We start from the raw sequence: 22,596 nt of genomic DNA, 5'->3' as shown, positions 1-22,596 counted from the left end.
CGGGCGGTGCCCCCAACGCCAACAACACCGGAATCAACTCCACAGGCGCTTGGGCCGGGTGCTTGTACGACGCAACGCAACCAACGACGCCACTAGCGACGCCATCCCAAGAACATCGAACGCCACCTCGACGCCGGCTACTGGACCCATACTACGCCGCTGTCGCACCGAACTAACCGTGAGCACGGACGCCGACCACCAATAGTAGAACGCTAGTAGTAGACGCTGGTGGCAGTGTTCCCGGGTCGTGTGTATTTATAGTCTTTGTGTGTTGTGTTACTTTTGTTAGTTTTGCATGCTAGTGTGTGTGTCATGTAGGGTGTATTAAATGTGCGTCTGTGTGGGATCACCTGTCTCATAGTCCATTCTTTCGGTCCGAGTGTTCTCCGAGAAGATCCGTGACAAAGATAAGCGGCGAGCCTCCCGAGGATTCATTTCCTTTTTTCTTTTTGCTTTGCCTCGGATCTTTCCGATTTCTCAGCTGCAGAAAGGATAGTTAAAACTTTAGAACTGGCGCTCCCGCTGGGGTTAAGCAAGAGAGAGGCGATGCGTCTCTATGAGGAGGAGGCAAAGAGGAAGAAAGAAGAGGCAGATAGGCCGAGAAAGGAAAGGGCGCAAGGTTAAGAGAGCTCGCGAGTCAGAAGAGTGGGAGGCGAAAAGGGCTCACGAGGCAAAAGAGCGAGAAGCTAGAAGAGCTCGCGAGGCAGCAGAAGAGGAGAAAAGAAGGCTAGAACGGGAGGAGTTTATTTTGTGGAAACAGGCGCATGTCGTGGGAGGATATGAGGAGATCACGGACAATGATCAGCGTTCCTTAGCGGGTACAGAATCCCCTAGACCGGCTAGAATTTGTCCAAGAAAGCTAATGGCTCCTTTTGATAACAAAAGAGATGATTTGGGCGCATATATGCAACGATTCGAGCGGATAGCTTTGGGGCAAGGCTGGGAGCGCAGTGAATGGGCCACGGCATTAAGCATGTGTTTAGTCGGAGATGAGCTGAATGTGTTTGGACGGATGCCTGCTGCTGCTTATTCCATGGACTACGAGAAAGTCAAAAAGGCAGTCCTCTAAAGATTCAGGCTTACGGCAGAGGGTTTTCGTGCGAGATTCCGCACCGCGAAACCTGAAGATTCTGAAAGCGCTATGCAGCTTTCCTGCAGGCTGGCCAACTATTTTGGTAGGTCGCTTGATATGTGAAACACAGAAAATAGTTTTGAAGGGGTGCGTGACAAGCTGGTCACAGAGCAATTTTTAGCATGTTGCAGATGAAATCCTGCAACGTGCCTAATAGCGATATTCCTGAAAGAATATTTTGTTAATTTTTATAGTTAGCTGACACTGCAGACCAATTACTAGCGGAATTGAAGGGCAGAGAAATTTCAATAAGACAAAGGAGGAAACCCAAAAGGTCCTAGAGACAGATGCGACCAAAACCAAGAGCATATGGCAGTGAATCTAAGCCGCCAGTAAGGTGTTTCCTCTGCGGCAATGTGGGACACCACGCTGTGGACTGTCGGACTAGTAGCGTTGTCCGCCGAAGGCAATTACCACCAATGTAAAAACAATTGCAACACATAATAATGTGGGTACCGGGACCCACAGTCATCGCGGGGAATGTCGAGGTGGATAGGAGAGCTCGATAGCTTACAAACCGAGCCTCCAACCAAACCAGCCTCGAGCAGCCTAACGCGGAACCAGTGCCCTTAGGATACTGAGAAATTCTGAAATACTATAAGGGGTCAGGATTAGATATCCTCACCTCACAAAAACCTCCACCAGCAGGAAGCGATCTATTGGAGACAGCTACAAACGGGAACTTTCGAAATCTAAACATGCTAAGCAAGATCCACAAAGGCTTATATAGCAGCAAATGCCCGTGGTGCGAGGACAAAGCCATGTTAATTCATATAACGTGGAGTGAAAAGAGAACAAATGCGGCTCCAATAAACAGAATCCTGAGTGCGGAGCAGTGGGAGAGGATGCTTTCCAGCGAGGATCCTGCGGTCCAGGCAGGACTCATCCGGAAAGCCTACCTGGCGGCAAGACTCAGTGAGACCCTGGGCTAAAGGCTCCAACCCTGCCACAAGAGCCACAGACCGCATCAAAAGATGTGAAGAGTGCCTTTACACCGAGACCCACTCATATATTTCTATGAATAAAGTTACTACTACTACTACTACTACTAGTAGAGTTGCCCAAAAGACACAGGTTGTGTGTCAAGGTTGTAAGAGGAAGAGTCATACTCTAGATGTGCGCCGATACAGAATGCAGGACCGAGCTGCATGCGTTGTCGACTCTCGGACAGAACTTATCACACCTTCTGAAGTTCCACTGCTGAAAGGAGAGCAAACGCCGCTGGGAAATGAAGCGGTGAATGGAACATCCAAGTCCAAAGGAGCTATGCCGGTGGTGGTTGGACAAATAGGGGACCGTCCTTTATTGGTGCTTAGAGACAGCGGAGCCAACACAGTTTTGGCTTGGAGAAGCCTGGTGAAGGACGAGGATCTTGCAGGGGAAGCGTCGGTCGTCACTCTCGTAGACAGCACAGTAAGGTACCTTCCTGAAGACAGGATTCTAGTGTCCACGCCATATTATACTGAACAGGTTGTGGCAAAATGCGCAGACCAACCCATCTACTATCTCATCTTGGGAAACGTCACGGGTGCAAGAAGTGTCAAAGACCCCGATCCCAAGTGGAGCATACTCGACGTTGAACACCCAAGAAAGGAAAGGGTGCAGTCAGTTTCTCGTCAGTAGTGGTGACAGAAGCTCAAGCGACAGCCCGAGCAACGCAGCTTCCGCTTTCTATTCCTGTTACGATGTGCCTGAGCGTAACACCGGGAGAAATTGAAATCAGGCAAAGAGAAGACCCGATCTTGAAGGCCTGCTTCGAAAGAGTCGGGGAATTAAGGAAAAGAAAGAAGAGTCGTACGTCATTCGAATATCAATTGGTAAATGGTCTTCTGCACAGGGAATGCATATTTAGTTCAGGAAGGCGGGTCCAACAGCCGGTGTTACCGTATGATACGAGAGAGACCGTGTTACGTTTAGGACATGATGCCATTATGGTCTGACATCAGGGTGTTCGAAAAACGGTGACTAGGTTCACCGAGCCGCTCTTTTGGCCAGGGGACCAGAGTGACGTTAAGCGCTTTGTTCGCTTATGTGACGTGTGCCAGCGCACAGTTCCGAATGAAAGAGTTGGTCCCGTACCTCTGGGCAAGATGCCAGCCATCGACGTACCGTTTCAAAGAGTGGCTGTTGACATTGTGGGGCCTATCTATCCAGTTTCCGCCAGAGGCAATAGATTTGTGCTTACTCTGGTTGACGTGGGCGCTCATTATCCTGACGCTATTCCCTTGAAGGCTATTGACAGTATCCGAGTGGCGGAGGGTCTTGTAGAAATGTTTTCGCGCTATGTGTTCCCGAGGGAAGTGTTGAGTGACCGGGGCTGGAACTTAAAATCGGAACTAAAAAGGAGGTTAACCGCCTTTTGTCAGTAAGGCAATTACTGACAATGCCTTATCATCGAATATGTAATGGGCTTGTAGAGCGGTTTAACGGCACCCTCTAAAGTATGATCAAGAAAAGGTGCCAGGAGAGACCTACTGATTGGGATAGATATCTTCCATCTTTTTTGTTCGCTTACTGCGATGTACCGCAAAAGAATCTTGGTTTTTCGCCCTCCGAGAAGTTGTATGAGAGAACCATTAGTTCAGTTCAGTTCAGTTTATTTTCCTTAAAGACCCCCGTTTTCAGGGTATTGCATAAGGGGTGGATACAAGATTTAGATTAACACTAGTTCAAGGAACGTTCAAGTTCAAGCACGCATATAAATATACACATACATAGTATACATATTCAAGTATATTCACACATGTATTTACACATATCAAAGCCTATATATGTAGACAAACATACACGTATGTAAATACAAACAACACATATAAGAAAAAATCATGTACAATGTAATTGGAGATGGTCAGTAACATGTTGTAAAAATACGGATGGGCAGATTATGTCGACAATGGCAGCGGAGAGGCCGTTCCAGTCTGCCGCCATGCGAAGAAAAAACGAGGCTAAAAATGTTGATGTTCGTGAGCGTGGTAGTGAAACTTGCAGCGAGTGGCTCGTCCGGTATGATATGCGCGCTGCGGTCGTGATATATGGTGCTTGATGAAAGATAGAACTGTAAAAGAATTTGTGGTAAATACAGAGGGAAGCGATGCGCCGACGTAAAACGAGGTCCGGAAGCCCAGATAGTGATTTCAGTGACGTGACGCTTACGTCATATGAGTACGACGAATGGATGAATCGAGCGGAGCGGTTTTGTACCGCTTCAAGAGCGTCGATGAGATATGCTTGATGCGGATTCCAGACTGCTGAGGCGTATTCTAGTTTCGGTCGTACAAGTGATGTGTAGGCAAGTAATGTTACGTGATTTGGGGCTTTCCGCAAATGACGTATTAGGAAACCTAAAGTTTTGTTAGAAGCTGGAATGATGGTATGCACATGCGTACGCCAGGTGAGATCGTCTGGTACAGTGACACCGAGGTATTTAAAAGTGTCAGTTGATTCAAGAGTGACATTATTAATTGTGTACGCAAACGTCCGAGGGTTATGGCTGTGGGTGAACGACATGCTTTTGCATTTGTTAACGTTTAGTGTAATTAACCAAGTGGTACACCATTCTGAAATATTAGTAAGGTCACTTTGTAGGGTTATCTGATCCGAAGTGTTAAGTACGGTGCGGTAGATAACACAGTCATCCACGAACATGCACATATTACAGGATACATGCAAAGGTAAGTCGTTGATATAGATTAAGAATAGGAGCTGGCCAAGAACCGATCCCTGGGGGACGCCTGACGTTACTGGAACCGGTGTGGATAGGCGATTATTTATAACAACGTACTGCGATCGATTAATAAGAAATTCTGCAATTCATGATAAGACAGTAGGATGTAAATTTAACGAGGAAAGTTTCGCAAGTAATCGTTGGTGAGGCACTTTATCAAACGCTTTAGCATAATCAAGATCACGTCAGTATGTATGTTACTATCCAGGTTAGTGTGGATGACATGTAGAAAAACTGCAAGCTGTGTTTCACTTGACAACCCCTTTCGGAAGCCATGTTGTGAAGGATGGAAAAAGTGATTACTGTCAAGGAAGTTTATTATGTGGGAGTAGATCACATGCTCCATGATTTTACAGGGGACGCTTGTTAGAGAGATAGGGCGGTAATTTAGTAGGGAATTTCTGCTACCTGACTTGAAAACAGGAACGACCTTCCCTGTCCTCCAGTCGTCTGGAATGACTCCTGAAGAAAGTGACTGTGAAAAAATTAGGGTGAGATAAAGTGAGACGTTGTGTTTGGTGTTTTTCAAGATTTTGGTATTAATTTCGTCCATTCCTGCAGAAGATGATATTTTAATATTTTCTATTATGTATGAAATTCCAGTTTCAAAAAATTTATCGCTGGCATATCACAATGAAAGTCAAGCAAAGGTAAACATGGGGGTGCGGTCCCTTCATCAGAAAAGACAGTAGCGAACGTGGTGTTGAACAAGTTCGCACAGTCTACGTCCGTAATCCTTTCATTCAGGTCACTGGTGAGTACAATTTCTCGCGGTTCGTCGTCTTTCAGTGTTTTCCAAAACTGTTTGGGATTAGTTTTTAGTAGCTTGGGCAATTTTAAGTGGTAAAAAGAGTGCTTTGCTTGATGTAGAGTAGAAAAGTAGTATTTATCTGCTTCATAATATTTCTCCCATGCATTTGTTTGATCTCTAACCTTTGCAACCCGGAACAGCCGTTTCTTTTTATTTTCAAGCCTTTTTAATGTTTTCGTAAACCATGGTTTGTGAGGACTGGCTCTGAAACTTACTTTAGTAACAAATTTATCGGTTAATTCCTTCAGCTTTTCTTTAAAACGTGTCCAATTGGCGTCAACATTATGGTGGTGGAAAGTTGTCTTAAATGTGGAAAAAATAGTGCAAAGGCCCTCATTTATCGCTTCATAATCGCCTTTGTCATACAACTGTATCGTTTTCTTGTACATTTCGCACTTTGTTAGTCGAAAAGAAAAGCCAGCATGAATTACTTTGTGGTCGTTTATTTCCTTGAGATAATAGATGTACGAAAGGCTTTCGGGGTTGTTGGTTAATATTAGATCTAAGATTTTGGATGTATCCTGTGAAACACGTGTTGCTTCAGAAACCAGCTGGGTCATGCTAAAATTGAGGCAGATATCGAGGAAGTTCCTGGCTTCGGTTAGTCCTGTCGAAGAACACAAATTGTCAGTGTGCCAGTCTATTTGCGGGAAGTTAAAATTGCCAAATAGTAGTATGTGTGCATTTGGGTGAGCAGCAATAAGCTGACACATGGTTTGGTTAAGCTGGTCGCAAAATTCGGAAGTAGTGTGGGGAGGTCTGTAACAAACGCCTAGTAGTACGGTGTGTGGGCGTGATTGGATAGTCACCCATAATATCTCCAGCTGTGACCGAATATTGATGACTGCACACGAAAATCGTTCGTGGAATGCAATCAGTACACCACCACCGCGCGTAGATGCACGGTGATTGGGGTACACACGAAAGTTCGGGATGTCCGATAGCACTTCGGTATCGCTCACGTCGTGAGTGAGCCACGTCTCGGTAAGTATTAGTACATTACTGCTAGAGGACAATACAATGCTAGATATACGTTCACGTTTTTGAAGAAAACTGCGGATGTTAGTGTAAATTGCAGAAAGTGAAAGAGCATCGCTAGAGACAGCATATGCTCGGTTCTTTTCTTTCTTTTTTTGGTGCTTCGTCTGCTATGATAATTCTTTGATGATGTTAGTACTGTCGTCAAAGACGTAACGCTTCTGGTTCATATACAGAGTTTTGAAACGGACGGAAAATGGCTTGTTCTTGCTTTTCGCAAAAGCAATTAGTTGTTTAAGCGTATTTTGGACTGGGCGCGAGAAATCCTCACCGATGCCATAGCTTGTCCCTTTAAAGGTGAATTCACACGACGGACCGAATCGCAGATTTCGCGGACGAACCGCGCATACGTAGGCTTGACGTCACGAATTCAGGCCAACCAACTCATGTCCACGGATGACGCGGACGGAAAATGCAAGGCGCTTTTTCGCTTTGGGATTCTGGCGGGAAACAAATACGAATTCAGAATGAAACGCCACGTTGTCTGGCCACCTTGTTACTTTTCGTGCATTTTTTGCGACATGCGAAACGTGCGCATGTCTATTGTCGCGTCTTCGTCGTTCTCTGCCCAACGTGCGCACCATGAGTGTGTGACGACGTTGCGCTTTTCTTAAATAATCCCGTAAAGCAGTTCCCAACGCTTTGGGACATTGCCCGCAATGATTTTCCAACACCGAGTTGAAGCAGGCGTTGTGGGATAAATTAGCTGAACAAATGACTGAACAATGGCCAGCCTACGCTCCCTACAATACAGGTATGTGATATTTTGTAAATTCCGAAATGCACCTCGCCTATTGTTTTTTCGTGTTTTCTTGTAGCCTTGCTTATTTCGTCATAATTCACGATGTGACGATAAATTAACTGCTGCGAAAAAAAAACACGCAGCATGATTGACACGCAGTGCACTGTGTGAAAGTCCGGTGTACATTTGTTTGATATGGATAATAATTTTTGGCAGCAGCGGCGGAGCGTGTCGGACGTGGTATAATCCGTTCTTCGCTGTGTTTTACAGTCGCAGATGCTGCAGTGTTTCCGCGGTGCTTCGGACAAGAATCTCACCGTGGCCGGTTTTCCTTGGGAAGACTGAATTCAAACACCGTTCTCAAGCATCGTTTCCATATCAGCGAGACGGAGCCAATCAACGGGAGCCGACGGCTGTAACGAAAGCTGTGGAAACTTTTGCAACGGGGGGCGTACTTCGCCAGGCACTTTGGCAGCAGCGGCGGAGCGGGTCGGACGTGGAATAATTCGTTCTTCGCTGTGTTTTACAGTCGCAGATGCTGCAGTGTTTCAGCGGTGCTTCGGACAAGAATCTCACCGTGGCCGGTTTTCCTTGGGAAGACTGAATTCAAACACCGTTCTCAAGCATCGTTTCTATATCAGCGAGACGGAGCCAATCAACGGGAGCCGATGGCTGTGACGAAAGCTGTGGAAACTTTTGCAACGGGGGGCGTACTTCGCCAGGCACTTTGGCAGCAGCGGCGGAGCGGGTCGGACGTGGAATAATCCGTTCTTCGCTGTGTTTTACAGGTTGGTCAAACCTCTTCATATTAAGTTCGTGCATGTTGCTTAGCTATCTGCCGCTGCTGCCAACTTGCTAGTCGATATTGGTCACCATGAATCGGTGTTGCAAATGTCGCGAAAAGCTAAAGAATGACGATAACGCTATCACATGCAGTGAGTGTGAATTTCGTTTTCATGGCGCGATTTGTTCAGGCATGAGTGAAACGACATTTGCTTCAAAACGAGGGTCGACTAAGAAGGCTTGGAAGTGTGAAGCGTGTAAACGAGGAAAGGGTGATGCCTCAAACGGTGACTCTAATACGGATCCCGACCTGAAAGTTCTAATTGTGGAAATGAACAGGAAATTGACTTCCCTTCTCCCTCTTACCGAAAAGCAAGATGCAGTAGAGAGCTCAATCCAGATGCTGCATGAAGAGTTTGCCACTATAAAATAGCGTCTTGATACGCAGGATAAGGAAATCAAAGGAATTAAAGGCAGAATTGGCAAGCTGGAGAGAGATGCTGGCTCAAAAGATATAACTCAGTTACAACTCAGTGTCCATGACTTAGAATGGCGCAGCAGGCGCTTGAACATTGAGATTCATGGCATTCCTGAGGCGGCAGGAGAGGACCTCTTGTCAAAAGTCAACGAAGTGGCTGACAAAATTGGCATGAACCATCTCACTGAGGCGGACACCCTCGCACTTCATAGGATGTCGGCGAAACCAGGAAAGACAAAAGGTGTGATCGCCCGTTTTGTTAGGCAGGATCTTCGAGACGCTTGGCTGCAGAAAAGGGTGGTTCTTAAGGAAAAAGGCGAATCAGTGTACATCACAGAAAACATGGCCAACTATTCGAGAGTGTTGTTGCAAGCCACAAAAGAGTGGGCTAAACAGGCTGGCTTTGCATATGTGTGGCACGTCGACGGGAAAATTTTGGTGCGTAGAAGGAGTGGCGATGGCGCTAAGGTTATCAAGAGCGTAAGTGACCTCTCCACACTTGTTAGCTAAATGCCTTTTCGTGTAGTCGGAAACCCGTGACCCTTATCTTGAAATGGCGCACCTAGGGCACGTTACCTTAGAAGAACTCTTAAGAGAGCTTGGTGGTCAGACACAAGGTTATCTTCGTTGTTTTCACTTAAATGCACAGTCTGTATTCAACAAGGTTGCTGAACTAGAATCCTTGTTAAAAAAGCTTGAGAATTGTTTTGATGTTCTGATGATAACAGAGACATGGCAAACAAGCAGTTGTGACACTTTTAACCTTCCTAATATGACAACTTTTTCTGTTATTAGAACTACTCGTCGCGGTGGTGGTGTGTCTGTGCTAGTAGGCTCTCAGTTACAGCCTGCCTTGCTTTCAGAATTCTCTTGTCACAGATAATTTTGAGATTATTTGTCTGCAAATCAAAGACGCTGTAATTGCAACTTGTTATCGCCCTCCGGATGGTTCTCTCCTTGAATTTTTTCTGTTTTTAGATAATTGTCATTTGTTAACCAAAACAGATACAATGTGATACTTGCCAGTGATTTCAATGTTGATATGAGTAGCAATAGTATGAAGAAAACAGATTTTGAAAATGTATTGCTATCTAATGGCTGTATAAACCATATTGTTTCTCCCACACGACTAACGTCGTCCACGCAAACAATTCTAGATTTAGTAATAACAAATTATGATGCTAACCTTGTCAGTTCCTGTGTTCTTACTTACCTTATTAGTGATCACTTGCCTGTGTTTTGTAGCATAAAATTTAGTACTCGGGGAAACTTCCACCATAAAGTGTTTATTCTTTTTCAGCCTGTTGCACCTACCCTCTTAGAAGCTTTTTATCATGAGTTGGAAACAGTTTGTTGAGACAACGTCCTTCAGGCAACAAATGCGAACGTAGCTTATGATGCCTTTATGACTTTGTTTCTTTCGGTATACCAACGTCACTTCGTATTCCAACGCCACACGGGTAATAAGAGATGTCGAAAACCTTGGGTGACAAAGTACCTATTGAAGAAGATTGAAAAGAAAGAACGTCTGTTTAAAACATTTATGCGAACTCGTACAGCATCTGATCTCGCTACGTTCAAAAAATTTCGTAATGACTTGACTAAGCAGCTATGAAAAGCAAGAGAACTCTACTATCAGAATATGTTCGGTTCCAACGTAAAGCGCACTGACTTAATGTGGAATAACTTAAATGCACTGATGGGTCGGAGCGAGAAAAAACAGATAGTTGAAGAAGTTTTTCACGAAGGACAATTATGAAAAGGAGAAGAAATGGTAAATATTTTTAATGACTACTTTGTTAACAGAGATTTTACTAAAAACCAGACAACATCATACAAAACTTTAGGGCAGAAAAACTCTAGCACAATATTTTTTGAACCAACAGATGCAAATGAAGTGTGTTCTCTTTTTTTGAGTTTAAATAATTCTCATAGTGTTGATGCAGATGGTATACAAATTAGACCTGTCAAGTATGTGATACGTATAATCAGCCCCATTCTAGCGCATATTTTTAATCTCTGCATTTCTACAGCTGTTTTTCCAACAAAAATGCAAGTCGCCCGTGTGATAGCCTTATATAAGAAAGGTGATAAAAATGATGTATCTGACTACAGACCGGTGTCAATTCTTCCTGCCTTTTCGAAAGGTCTCGAGAAAATCATCCTAGATCGAATATCGCGCTTCTGCAACAAGCATAATATAATAACTACTTCGCAATATGGCTTTAGAAGGGACAGGTCTACAGAGCTGGCGCTGTTGGACCATAAGGAATATATTCTAAAACATTTTGAAGAGAAATGTATTGTTATCGGTATTTTTGTTGATTTTAGCCAAGCTTTCGATTATATTAGTCATACTATCCTTTTTGAAAAACTGCATCATTATGGTATCCGGGGACATGTTTTGGCCCTGCTCCAAAGTTATCTATCAAATAGATTTCAATATGTCGACATAAATGGTTTCATTTCTCACAGAAAAAAAATAATTTCAGGAGTCCCACAGGGTAGCATTTTAGGCCCTGTCCTATTTAATTTGTACATTAACGATATTGTACACATCTGCTCAGATACCAAGTTCGTTATATATGCCGACGACACGAGTGCTTTGGTGCCATCACGTTCTGAAGCTGAAGGAATTACTAAAGCAAATATTTTTCTGCGCAAATTGGACTCGTGGATTTCCAGCAATCAATTAAAACTTAACGCAAACAAAACAAAGGTGGTAATTTTTCGACCAAAAAGTAAACAAATTTCGTTACAAGGAACCGTAATGTTTAGATCCGCAGCCATTGATGTGGTAGATACTGTCAAGGTGTTAGGGGTATATTTTACTTCAACTTTACAATGCAATGATGATGTAAACCGTCTAATCAGCAAACTGAGCTGCATAACTGGAATTTTAAATCGCAACCGCTATACTCTTCCAAAAAAAGTTAAACTAATGGTCTATAATGCTCTCTTTGTTTCCCACCTAAACTACTCTCATTTAGTCTGGGGAACATCAACAAAAACTAATCTGTTGAAGCTTGAAAGGCTACAGAAAAAAATAGTACGAATAATTGAAAACGTTGAATACACAGCGCCTTCTTCAGATATCTTTGCTTCGATTAATTTATTGAAAGTAAGAAATAATTACGAATACAAATTATGCAGGCAGTACCGTTTAAGTGTCCAACGAGAGAGTACAGTTTTTACTGAAATGGCAGAACTAAAACCCAATTATCCCATCTACAGCACCAGAACTCCAGAACGATGGAAAGTTCCAAAATGTCGTACTGCCTATGGACAACAAACACTCCGGTATAACCTTCCGCGATTATTGAATGCTGCAGAAATAGAAGGCGCTGATGTATCCAATATGTCTCTTCCAAATATGTACAAATATTTTGCTACTCATACTCTTTTTTGTGAATGAACGCACAGGTCTATATTTATGTTCAATTACATTGCATTGTTTACTTTTAAAAAAAAAATGTTTTTCCAGGAGTCCAAACCCAGTGTTCTATTCAAACTCTTATATAGGCTTATTTTATTTTGTGATGCGATATAGTGCTGTTTATTTTTTTTTTCCTCTTTGCAACAAAAAAAATGTGACTGTCTATTGTCCCGCTCTGCTGCTGTATGCACTGTAAGGGGGCGGAGGATTTTTCAAGCCACAAATGTACGGCTTTTCCCTCCGCCTCCTTCCGCTTCTTTGTGGAGAATAAAACTTGTATGTATGTGTATTGTTCTTTCATTTCACGCAGAATCATTTAAGACCTTCTTTAATAACAACAGGCGCACGTACCGCCTAGAGAAGAAAAAAATGCTCCCCACAAAAAGTGGCCAGGCAGCCGACGAGGCGTACACTGGGAAGTGGAAATTTTTCAGGACCCTGCAATTCTTAGATGGCGTGCGAATGCCGACTCACCGCTCAATCAACGGGCAGTACGAAGGCAATGCAGCGAGCGCAGAAGTGGTAAGATATTTTGTTTTACGCCTCGCATATCTGACCCTCACAATATTAGTAGTATATTATTGGCAGTTTTCCTGTCAAAAGCTTGGAAAATGCGAAAACCTGTGACCCGTTTGTTTGGCGCAGCGCATGTGCGCATGACCTCCAGTAAAAATAGCAGATTAAGCCTGCAGAGCGGACAAGGATAGAGAAATGAGGGGCTCGTTATGGAACAAATACGAAAGCCAGCCGCTTTCGGAGACCAGGCAAGCATAGGGGAATATTGCTTGCTTTTTGTTTGCAGACCTTATAAATGGAAAATTAAGTATCCTAATGCTATCGCTCAAGAATATTTCCACTCATTTTTAAGGCATAATATAATTATAGTTACTATCCCACTTGTCAACCCCACAAACAAAAAAAAATTGAAACATTCGCCTTGTTTTTCCTGGCTTTATATGGCTGTTGGCTTCCTTGATATTATGCTTGCAGTAAGAACTGCACGTTTGGGGCAAGAGTTCAGTATGTACTTATGTTTTTAAGTTCGAATAGGAGGTTCGAGAAAAAATTTTCCTGCAATAACTGTACTTGCTACTTTTCCGTAACAATTACAATAACTTTCAAGACCTCCGACCATGTGTAATGAACACACTGAAAGCAGTAATTAGGACCATTATTATTTTTTATCATTTCAGTCTCCAGAGCAAGACACAAATGAAGATGTAGGGGGAACTGCAGCAGAGTCTGGCCTACTTGAAACCCAGGCAGCACCATCCCCACCCTCTCCAGGTCAGCAACCAGGCAAGAAGAGGAGGAGAAATGAACGGACTCAAGAGTCGAGTGCTCGCTGGAGCGACCGCCAGCAAATACTGAAAAAATTGGCCAGTTCATTTTAAGTGCATGTGCAGCCAGAGGATCCAGCAGACCAATTCGGAAAACTGGTTGCTGCACATATTAAATCTGTGCCCAGAGAGAAAGTGCTGTCCTGTCAGGCAGAGATTTTGAAGGTCAGAGAGATTTTCAAGTGATATGAGTGAGTCGGGAATAAAAACTTTTTAAACATTTTTTTTGAACACTGTTTCACTGTTGTCAATACTTGCTCACGTCTATGTGGGCAGCCTCACGCTGCCATGGCACAGCACCTTCGTTGCCAAAGAAGTTGCACAATTTTTGTCGTACTGCTGCACCGATGGCATTACTCTGTCCACGAGTTGAAGGCTGCATGGAAAGTTCTGAGGTGTTGCCAAGCTTGAGATGTGCATCTCCATCACTTATACCATCCATTCCCAAAAAGTTGTGTAGCACACACGCCGCGTCCACAATCGCTGTAGAACGTTCTGGCTTGGCATTGATCACGGTGTGGAGGCAGCGAAACCGATTGGCAAGTATTCCAAAGGCATTCTCAACAACGCGTCGTGCACAGGACAACCTGAAAAGCAAAAATACAAATCAGTCTACAAAGCACGCACACAAAAGTGCAAGAACAGGCACGGACAGTGCCTAAAACAATGAAAAGGGGAGGACGAGATGATGTACTATCAAACATCTGGATCAAGTGACTGCAGGAATCACAATTTTAAAGCTCGAAATGTTGTATTCAGTATTTACCTGTAGTTGAATATCTTCTTGTCCTCAGTGAGCATTCTGTCGCTGAACGGCTTCATGAGATTCCTGCCTATTGGAAATGCATCATCACCAACTAATACAGGTGGCACCACAATGTCAGGTTAACTTGCCACTTTCACGCGGTCTGGGAGGCCGGCTGTTTCGTTGGCGATATCTTTCTGCAGAGGTGTTGTTTGCCAGACCCCCGCGTCTCCTTGCGATCCTGGTGCACCAACATCAGTGTAGATAAACCTTTTGTTGGCGTCCACCACAGCAAACAGGATTATGCTGAACGTCTTCTTATAGTTATAGTAGACCGAGCCCGACTTGGCAGGTTTGGTAATGGTGACATGCTTGCCGTCAGTTGCTCCGGCACAGTTGGGGAAGTTCCATTGACGTCCAAAGTCGTGCATTACTTCTGTCCACGCTTCCTCTGTTTTTGGCGTTTTTATGTACTCCGCTCTCAGTTCATGGCATATAGCCATGCAGGTTTCATGAATGATATCATTCACGCTTGAATGGCCGAGCCGGAACTGGCAACTCAGTGAATGATGGCTCTCTCCTGGGAAGACAGAGCATAATGCAATGTAAATTCGATAGCAAATTAAAAGAAGTGCACAAAAATGTTTAATTTGGGATTTGTTTCACAAGAGCACCAGAATATAGCAACCCTTGTGATGTTTGTTACTCTAGCGTAACGAAGCTTATCGGGTGACTAAGTCCCCATTCCTTTGCATCTCGTGGATGTCAAGATGTTAACAATCAAAGCAAACGAATATGTCGCAACAACACATTTCATAAGTTCTCGTGTTACATGGTGCCGCTAACTTGAAGACCCGTAGACTGGTAAAATAGTATCGAGCGGCAGTAAAGCACCAATTATTAGACATGCGGAGCCCCCACCAGCTTCATTTTATCTTTATCGTCAAATGCACTTCTGAAGCAATTCCGGGAATAAGATTCCCACACTAACACGTTCCCTTCAGCTGCCCCCAAAGAAAGAAAAAACTTCCTCTTCACTGCCGCTACAAGCACCTACACAGAAAAGTACGACACTCACCTGAGGCAAGGTACCGTAGTGTCACCTGCAGCCTTGTCTTCGCAGGAATGGCTATCCTCATGACAGTATCTTGCCTTTCAATCCGTGGACCCACGCATGCCAACAGCTGCAGGAATTGTTCTTCGTTTACTCGGAGCAGCCGGCGGTATTCGGCTCGATCTGCTTCCAAAAGCTTCTCGTACAACTGGTTTTGCAACCCGAGCTCCTTTTTGGCAATCCAGTTCCTTTGCCAGCAACTTCGTTTTGCGCAGTAATTATCACAATCACCATCGAGCTGGTCTAATTCGATTACCACTGCAGCGATCGCTGCCAACTGCCGCTTCCGCTGCACCTCCATTTTGACAGACAGAATAAACTTGTACGCTATCAGAGACCCGAAAATAGAGATGCCGAGGATAAGGACAAATTATGGTCGTCAAGCACTTTCTTTTCAAGTTATCAGAATTCTCAATAGAAGAGATATAAATATTAATTACAGTAAACCCTTCTCCACTTTCAAAAACGAATGTAAGGGAGCTCTTCTCTGCAGCGATGTCACCTATAGCAATCGCTAAAATTTCTTATGCGAGCAAGTTGTGGTCTATTTTTTTCTTTTTTTTTACTGATTCTGTGTTCGCCTCTCTGTACTCTTTTTTGTGTTTATATGTACATAATGTCTTGTTTTTTAGTAGGCTAGAACAAGCCTTAAGTAGAACTTTGTTATTTGATGTAGTGTTTCATGTATGTCTTGGTCCTTGTTTCTTATTTATATACTCATCGTACATTTATTACGCAAATTTTTTGTCACGCGCTTCTGTCTTTTTTTTTCCGTATGTATTTTCCTCTGTATAACGCTTACATCTGGCCTACTTTTTTTTACCGGCCCGCCGGACTGTTATAATTTGTAATTTGTATGTTTGTTTGTCATGTAGTAGGGGGCTGAGGCCCTGTCAGGCAACATTGTGCCTTTAGCCTCAGCCCCTTCTTAGGCAAACGTCTAAGCAACAAATAAAAAGAAAGAAAGAAAGAAAGACTACTCTCGAACCAGGTCTCAGCTGCCGTTCGCTGTAAACCTGGTGTCGAGAGATTGGCTGCTCTTTCCGTTTCCGTCCGCTCTGTCGTCTGCTATTCACGTCCGTCGTGTGAATGCTTTTAGCCCGCGGACGGAACATGACGTCACGGATTCGTTCGGCGAGGTCTGCGATTCGGTCCGTCGTGCGGATCCACCTTAAGCATCCGGCCATTTGACAATATTGCAGCTTTGGTCTTGTGTGATGCAAGCTTTACTATTATGGGCCGGCAGCGACCAGCTGAGGGAAGGCCGAGGCGATGCGCACGCTCTATATCCTTTGGTTCCAAGGTTAACTGTAAATTATCCCGTCAAAGGTTTGCGACCAACTGCTCTGTCTCTGCGAATGTTTCCGAGGAGGAGGGGTCGGGGATGCCGTAGAAGATTAGGCTGTTCCGCCTCGAACGGTTCTCGGCGTCATCCATACGAGGTTCCAGCTCCGAAATTCGAGAGGCAGTGCGTTCTGTGTCAATGCGCATGATTTCAATTTCTTTCCGCAGTGGTACCAAGGCATGATAACGATTTTCGAGATCTGTTAGTCTTTCGTTCAATTTTCCTATTGTTTTGTCAGTAATGCCGAGTTGCGCTTTCAGGCCTTGTATTTCTGCAATTACCTTCGCTTGGCCGCTAGTCAGACTACGCAATTCCGCGAGAAGGGCTTCAGTAGAAGGGCCAGGGTTAGATTGAATATCTCCAGCTTGGAGTAGTAGCGAGTGCATTACATCAGCACATTCAGCAATAATAGTAACACAGTACCGTGGGCTCGGTAGCTGTACCAGGCAATAATTACTCGTTTTTTTTGCAAGCTTAAGGTAAGGTTCACCAACCTGCATAGCGAGAGTGAACTGAATAGTGGTCCGTGCACTGGCACAGTCACCAAGCCCACAGGATTGCTCCGAAGGTACTTGTTCCTTTATAGCTGGTAGACTCGTTGCTATCGACGATGATGCGGCAGCCCGAGCTTTGGAGAGTTCCGCTGTCAAGTGTGCCCCATGCGGCTTAGGCAGGAACTGCAGCCTGCCGACAGGTAGGAGCCGGGCAGTGGGTCCGTAGCTTCCAGGATCGGTGATTCCGCATTCCGATGTGGTTTGCGATGCCGCATGCGCAAGCGCAGGCAGCAGCAGGCGCACAACGTAGTAAACCATCTGCATAGCGAGAGTGAACTGATTAGTGGTCCATGCACTGGCATAGTCACCAAGCCCACAGGATTGCGCCGAAGGCGCTTGTTCCTTTTTAGCTGGTAGACTCGTTGCTATCGACGATGATGCGGCAGCCCAAGCTTTGGAGAGTTCCGCTGTCCAGTGTGCCCCATGCGGCTTAGGCAGGAACTGCAGCCTGCCGACAGGTAGGAGCCGGGCAGTGGGTCCGTAGCTTCAAGGATCGGTGATTCCGCATTCCGATGTGGTTTGCGATGCCGCATGCGCAAGCGCAGGCAGCAACAGGCGCACAACGCAGTAAACCATCTGCATAGCGAGAGTGAACTGATTAGTGGTCCGTGCACAGGCACAGTCACCAAGCCCACTTACAATACTCACTCAAGAGGTCCACTTACAATACTCAAGGAGCTGTGGGCTAATAAGGAGATTGCATCAGATCTCAAGACAACATACACCTACGTACTTGAGTTGCGGGACGAATTGGAGGAAACATGCAGGTTGCACATCAAGGCCTGGAAAGGTCGCGCGAACGCTATAAAAGATATTATGACAAGAAAGCCATTCACAGGAATCCGAATCCGGACGACAGGGTTCTCGTCCAGCTACCCACGCATCATAATAAGTTACTGCTGCAGTGGAAGGGCCTTTACTTTGTGACGCAGAAGAAAAATGACATGATTATGAGTTATTAGTAAACACTAAGGGTTTCCATCTAAATATGTTGAAAAAATACGAAGGAAGAGGTGCCGTACGATATGGCTCCAAGGTAGCTAGTTAGGTAGTGGCAAAGGAGACGGGTGATGTTGCCGAGGTGCCCACGTGCAGTGGGAAGAAAAATGCAGGAGGGAATAAGGTACTAATGAAGCCCAGTGTAAATGAAGTCTGACGATCACAGCTCTACTCCAAATCAAGGGAGATGTTTTCGGATAGGTCAGGCAAAACGAAGATCATATGTTACAAATTAGACCTGTATACAGATAGAGCCAAATAAACAGCTCTAGGTATTTCTGGAATGTATCTTCTTGTTGTTGCTGTGCTAATTTATCTCTGGTATTTATCTTGTTTTTTTGTTGTTATGTGATTATACAGGATAGTGTGTTGTGGACATCAACATGTTTATTAAGGATTCTGTACGAAAAACGGCAGCGGTGTGTTAATGTTCCGAAAATGCAGTTGAGTTTGCTGTGTTAGTGATGGTGTGCCTTTGGTGTGTGCTGGACATCTGCGGTGTGTTGTGTGCTCGGTCCGGTATCGCCACAGAAGATAGTCAGTTGGCTGGATGGCTTGAAGATGAGGATGACGTGAGTAATTTTTCATTGAAAAACTCTTCAGAGAGGAGGTCCTTGTCACATATAATAGGGAGTCGTACATAAAATTTTGAAGAAAAGAGGTGTGAAGAAGACGACGTACATTAACCGAAGACTAAAGATGATGGAGAAGAAGCATTCGATGAGGTGGAGAGAGATGATTGTGGAGAAGAGAAGGAGAAGACGACGACAAGGCTTACGTGAACTAACGCCAAGGCTATGCCACTCCCTCGTAGTGGGTATGTGCCAGCAACGTCTGAGGCCTTCCTTCCTTCCTATAAAAGGGCGAGGGAGAGCGAGGCACGGGGGGGGGGGGAGGGGGAATTTCACAAAAGCGGCGGCTCCGGTGCGTCAGGGACGCTTCGGCTGGAAGAGAGCGACGCCGGCTACTGCTCCGGTGAGCTCGCGTTCCACGGCTTCGCATCGTGAACTTCCTGCCGTTCCTGAGCCTGTTCCGGGGAGTTAACAGAGGACGCTATCACCTGCTACGGCCAGGGGTGTCTCCAGCGCTGATTCCACCCATCCGGGCGGTGTCCCCAACGCAAACAACACCGGCATCAACTCCACGGGCGTTTTGACCGGGAGCTTGTACGACACCGCCAACGACACCGCTAGCGACGCCAGCACAAGCATGTCGAACGCTACCTCGACGCTGGCTACTGGACCCATACAACGCCGCAGCCGCATCGAACCAATCGTGAGCATGACAGCCGACCACTAACAGTAACACGCTAGGAGTAGACACTGGTAGCAGTGTTCCCGGGTCGTGTGTATTTATAGCCTTTGTATTTTGTGTTAGTTTTATTAGTTTTGTGTGCTAGTGTGTGTGTCACGTAGGCTGTATTAAATGTGCGTCTGTGTGGTACACCTGTCGACTTGTCCATTCTTTCGGTCCGAGTGTTCTCCGGGGAGATCCGTGACAGCTATTCTAGTACTCGACTTTAAGGGAGCGTCCGACAACGTCAAACGCTCCATAATCTGCGAGAACATGCAACAGATCAGCATTTCAAATATATTATTTAAAGTTTCCATCGACTAAAATATAAATCGGATCAATATTGGAAATTTAGAGTGATATATAATTTGATGATTCCAATTGGTAATGCTAAGGTAGTGTACCAGCGTTCAAAAACAATATGCTCTATACTTTAACTCAGTAATTGAATTCCCTTTTCACTTGCACGCAAACAGATTGTAGAGAGGATTCAAGCATCAGCTGCTGCACATTTGTAGGGGACGAAACTCAGAACAGCGAAAATCGGTTTTGCTGTGTTCACGATGCGGAGATGTGCTGTCGAATTACTCAGAAAAGAGGGTAGCTCGCTTCGTCGCTCGCTTCGCTTGTGAGTTGCTGATAATGGCTGGTGCACAGCCTTCGTCCACATAACACTTCTCTCCTTCGCGAACAACTTAAAATACCGGTCACCATAACTTACTTCTGAAAGCAAATTTAGCAGACATAGCAAGAGATAATGTGGTGTTTCTTATGAGATACATATGAAGGTAGCCTCGGTTCTGATGGCTGTTGGATTCCTTCATATGTTCTCCTAGCAAAACGTTCTATGTTGCATGCGTCAATGCAGAAAAGGTAAGTTCAATTGCATTCATTCTATAGAGCGACATAACAGGCTTTCTAATCAGGACAGTCTGCCCCGGACAAAAAAACATTTGCACTCGAGCTGTGGCAAACAGTTGCTCTACTTATTGAGTGCGTCAGGCTTAAACAAAAGTGTTTTTCTAAGCGCGGATTAAAATGATCAAACATTGTTGATACGTAGCAACGAGTACATTGTTCTTAAAGCGAAATTCATGGTAAAATAAGAATGCTGATTTTGCGAAAGTGATACAATAAATGAAGCCAAAAACTCGATGAAAAACGAAAACCAGACGAAAAAAGTTGTGCTCCATAAAAAAAATTACCTTCTCATCAATGCTTTGCTTAAGCAGTTTTTCTTAGACCTCGAATAGCCTTGGTTCGCAGAATATTGAGCACTGCACGTTAGTTGTCGCTGTCTGCTAGGTGTTGCATTATAAGCCCAATGAGGCTTTGGCTGGCTTGAGCTCGTAAAGCGTTTTCCGTAGTGTGAAATAAATTGATTGATTGTTTGATTGACCAAATAATTGATTGATTAATTTAGTGATTGATTGATTGATTGAAGATTTTCATGCTTTTTCAATTTGTCTTCTGACAAATGCGCCAGCTCTCGCTCATTGACGAGCCACACAGATTTGCCTCCTGTAACATGTAAAAAGTGAGCAAAAAAATTGATGTTAATGTAATTATGAAGCATCGTTGTTGTAAAGGTACATTTCATAAGCTGCTTCTTTGGTGTATGTATATGTTTCGTTTCGTCGCTTGTGAGCAGTAAACACTGCTATAATTGGGCAAGACCGGAGCGGTGGCCTAGTCGCTTGTGCACCTGCCTCGCATTCGGGAGGGGCGGGGCTCGATCACCAGTTCCTCTGGGTACCCACCGGTGATACAATAGGTACAAGCTTCCTCTGGCCTGCTGCTCGGCTTAATCAGGGTGAAATGCTTGGGAAACGGGTCTTTGACCACAACTTGAGCAGTCATAAAACTCCTTGTGCCATGGCGCGCTTTGGCCGCAGATGAACTTGCGCCATAAAAATTCACTATCATCGATAATTGGGCATGTTGTGATTTTGTGCAAGTTTTGCAGTGAGCATGGTGAGGTACAAGCAAACATTTAGCTTAACTTTTCCGTTTCTCCATTGCGTCCCTAAAATTCTGTTTCCGATTTAGGTGTAGAGAACACACCTTCGGTTTTAACATCCTCAGCCCCCTCCCTCTCTCTATGAAACGTAGCCGCCACAGTATTCCACCAAAGATTAGATTGTAAAAATTTTAGGCAAATGATAAATCTGAGCACTCAGGCTTCAAAATAGTGCCGGCAAGAGATTGAAGAACTGTACCTCCGCTGTCAAAATCACGGTACTTCCCTCGCACTGAGCGTTCGCAAACCATCTTGAGCGGCGCCCAGAGTGACTTCCCGCTATGTATTGTGGCCGAATATCCTTATATTGTGTCCGGCCCGGATTCGTATTTCTGCAGTAGTACTCATTTGCTTTCGCAATCGCGTACTTCCTTTGCATGCGTACACACGCCTTGGACGCGTATGAGTGATCTCCCAGATGCTGTCTCCAGGCGCGCATGTAGCCTCCTTCATTCCCGGGTCTTATTTCTTCCACGGAATTTTACGAGTGCAATCTAGGTGCCCAGTAAAGACGGAAGCTCTGCCACGCCTCATTCCTGCTTCTCTGTGATACATTTCGCTCCTGTCCACTCAGCCTTTCTGGTTTATGTGGTTGCGGTGTTGCCGGAAAGAGGATTCCTTAGCCGAGCTATGTTCCTTTGCAAGTGAATCTTGGCTTTCCTAACGGCCTGTTTATTATATATATATCGAGATTTTGCTCTCTACTTGTTCGGTTAAGAGGTGGTAGCGGTCTCAATGTTTTCAGGAAGAGCAGGGATGATTTGCACGAAGCAATTCCGGAGGTGCAACTTTCGCGGGAACAGAATCCCTCCAGAAAAAATGTGCAGAGTAAGAGTGAAGATTATCTCCCCTCTCTCCGTTAATGATATCAACTTCCTTTCCTGCGGCCGGTGGGAGAGGGTGAGATAGAGAATTGGTCTGGCTCCTAAGGGAACGAAGGTGTCTGCTGACGTGTTCACAGGGAAAACTGTGACGTAGCTATCATTCCTAGCCACAATACGAAATAAAGTTTTTTGGCAGGAACAGCGCTGCACGAGAGACA

The 22,596-nt window shown here is 44.8% G+C and overlaps 1 long non-coding RNA gene and 1 pseudogene across 1 annotated transcript; one reads left to right on the top strand and one right to left on the bottom strand.

Moving 5' to 3' along the window:
* Positions 1–6,815: 6,815 nt before the first annotated feature.
* On the bottom strand, positions 6,816–17,824 carry LOC144122940 (uncharacterized; annotated as a pseudogene).
* LOC144122939 (uncharacterized) lies at positions 7,705–13,679 on the top strand. Its single transcript, XR_013312952.1, has 3 exons — positions 7,705–8,235; positions 12,455–12,666; positions 13,338–13,679. It is a non-coding gene; the product is annotated as an uncharacterized LOC144122939 (long non-coding RNA).
* Positions 17,825–22,596: the final 4,772 nt, after the last annotated feature.

The sequence above is a fragment of the Amblyomma americanum genome, chromosome 3, assembly GCF_052857255.1.
Source record: "Amblyomma americanum isolate KBUSLIRL-KWMA chromosome 3, ASM5285725v1, whole genome shotgun sequence".
Taxonomy (NCBI): Eukaryota; Metazoa; Arthropoda; class Arachnida; order Ixodida; family Ixodidae; genus Amblyomma; species Amblyomma americanum.
This window is presented reverse-complemented; position numbering and strand designations above follow the sequence as displayed.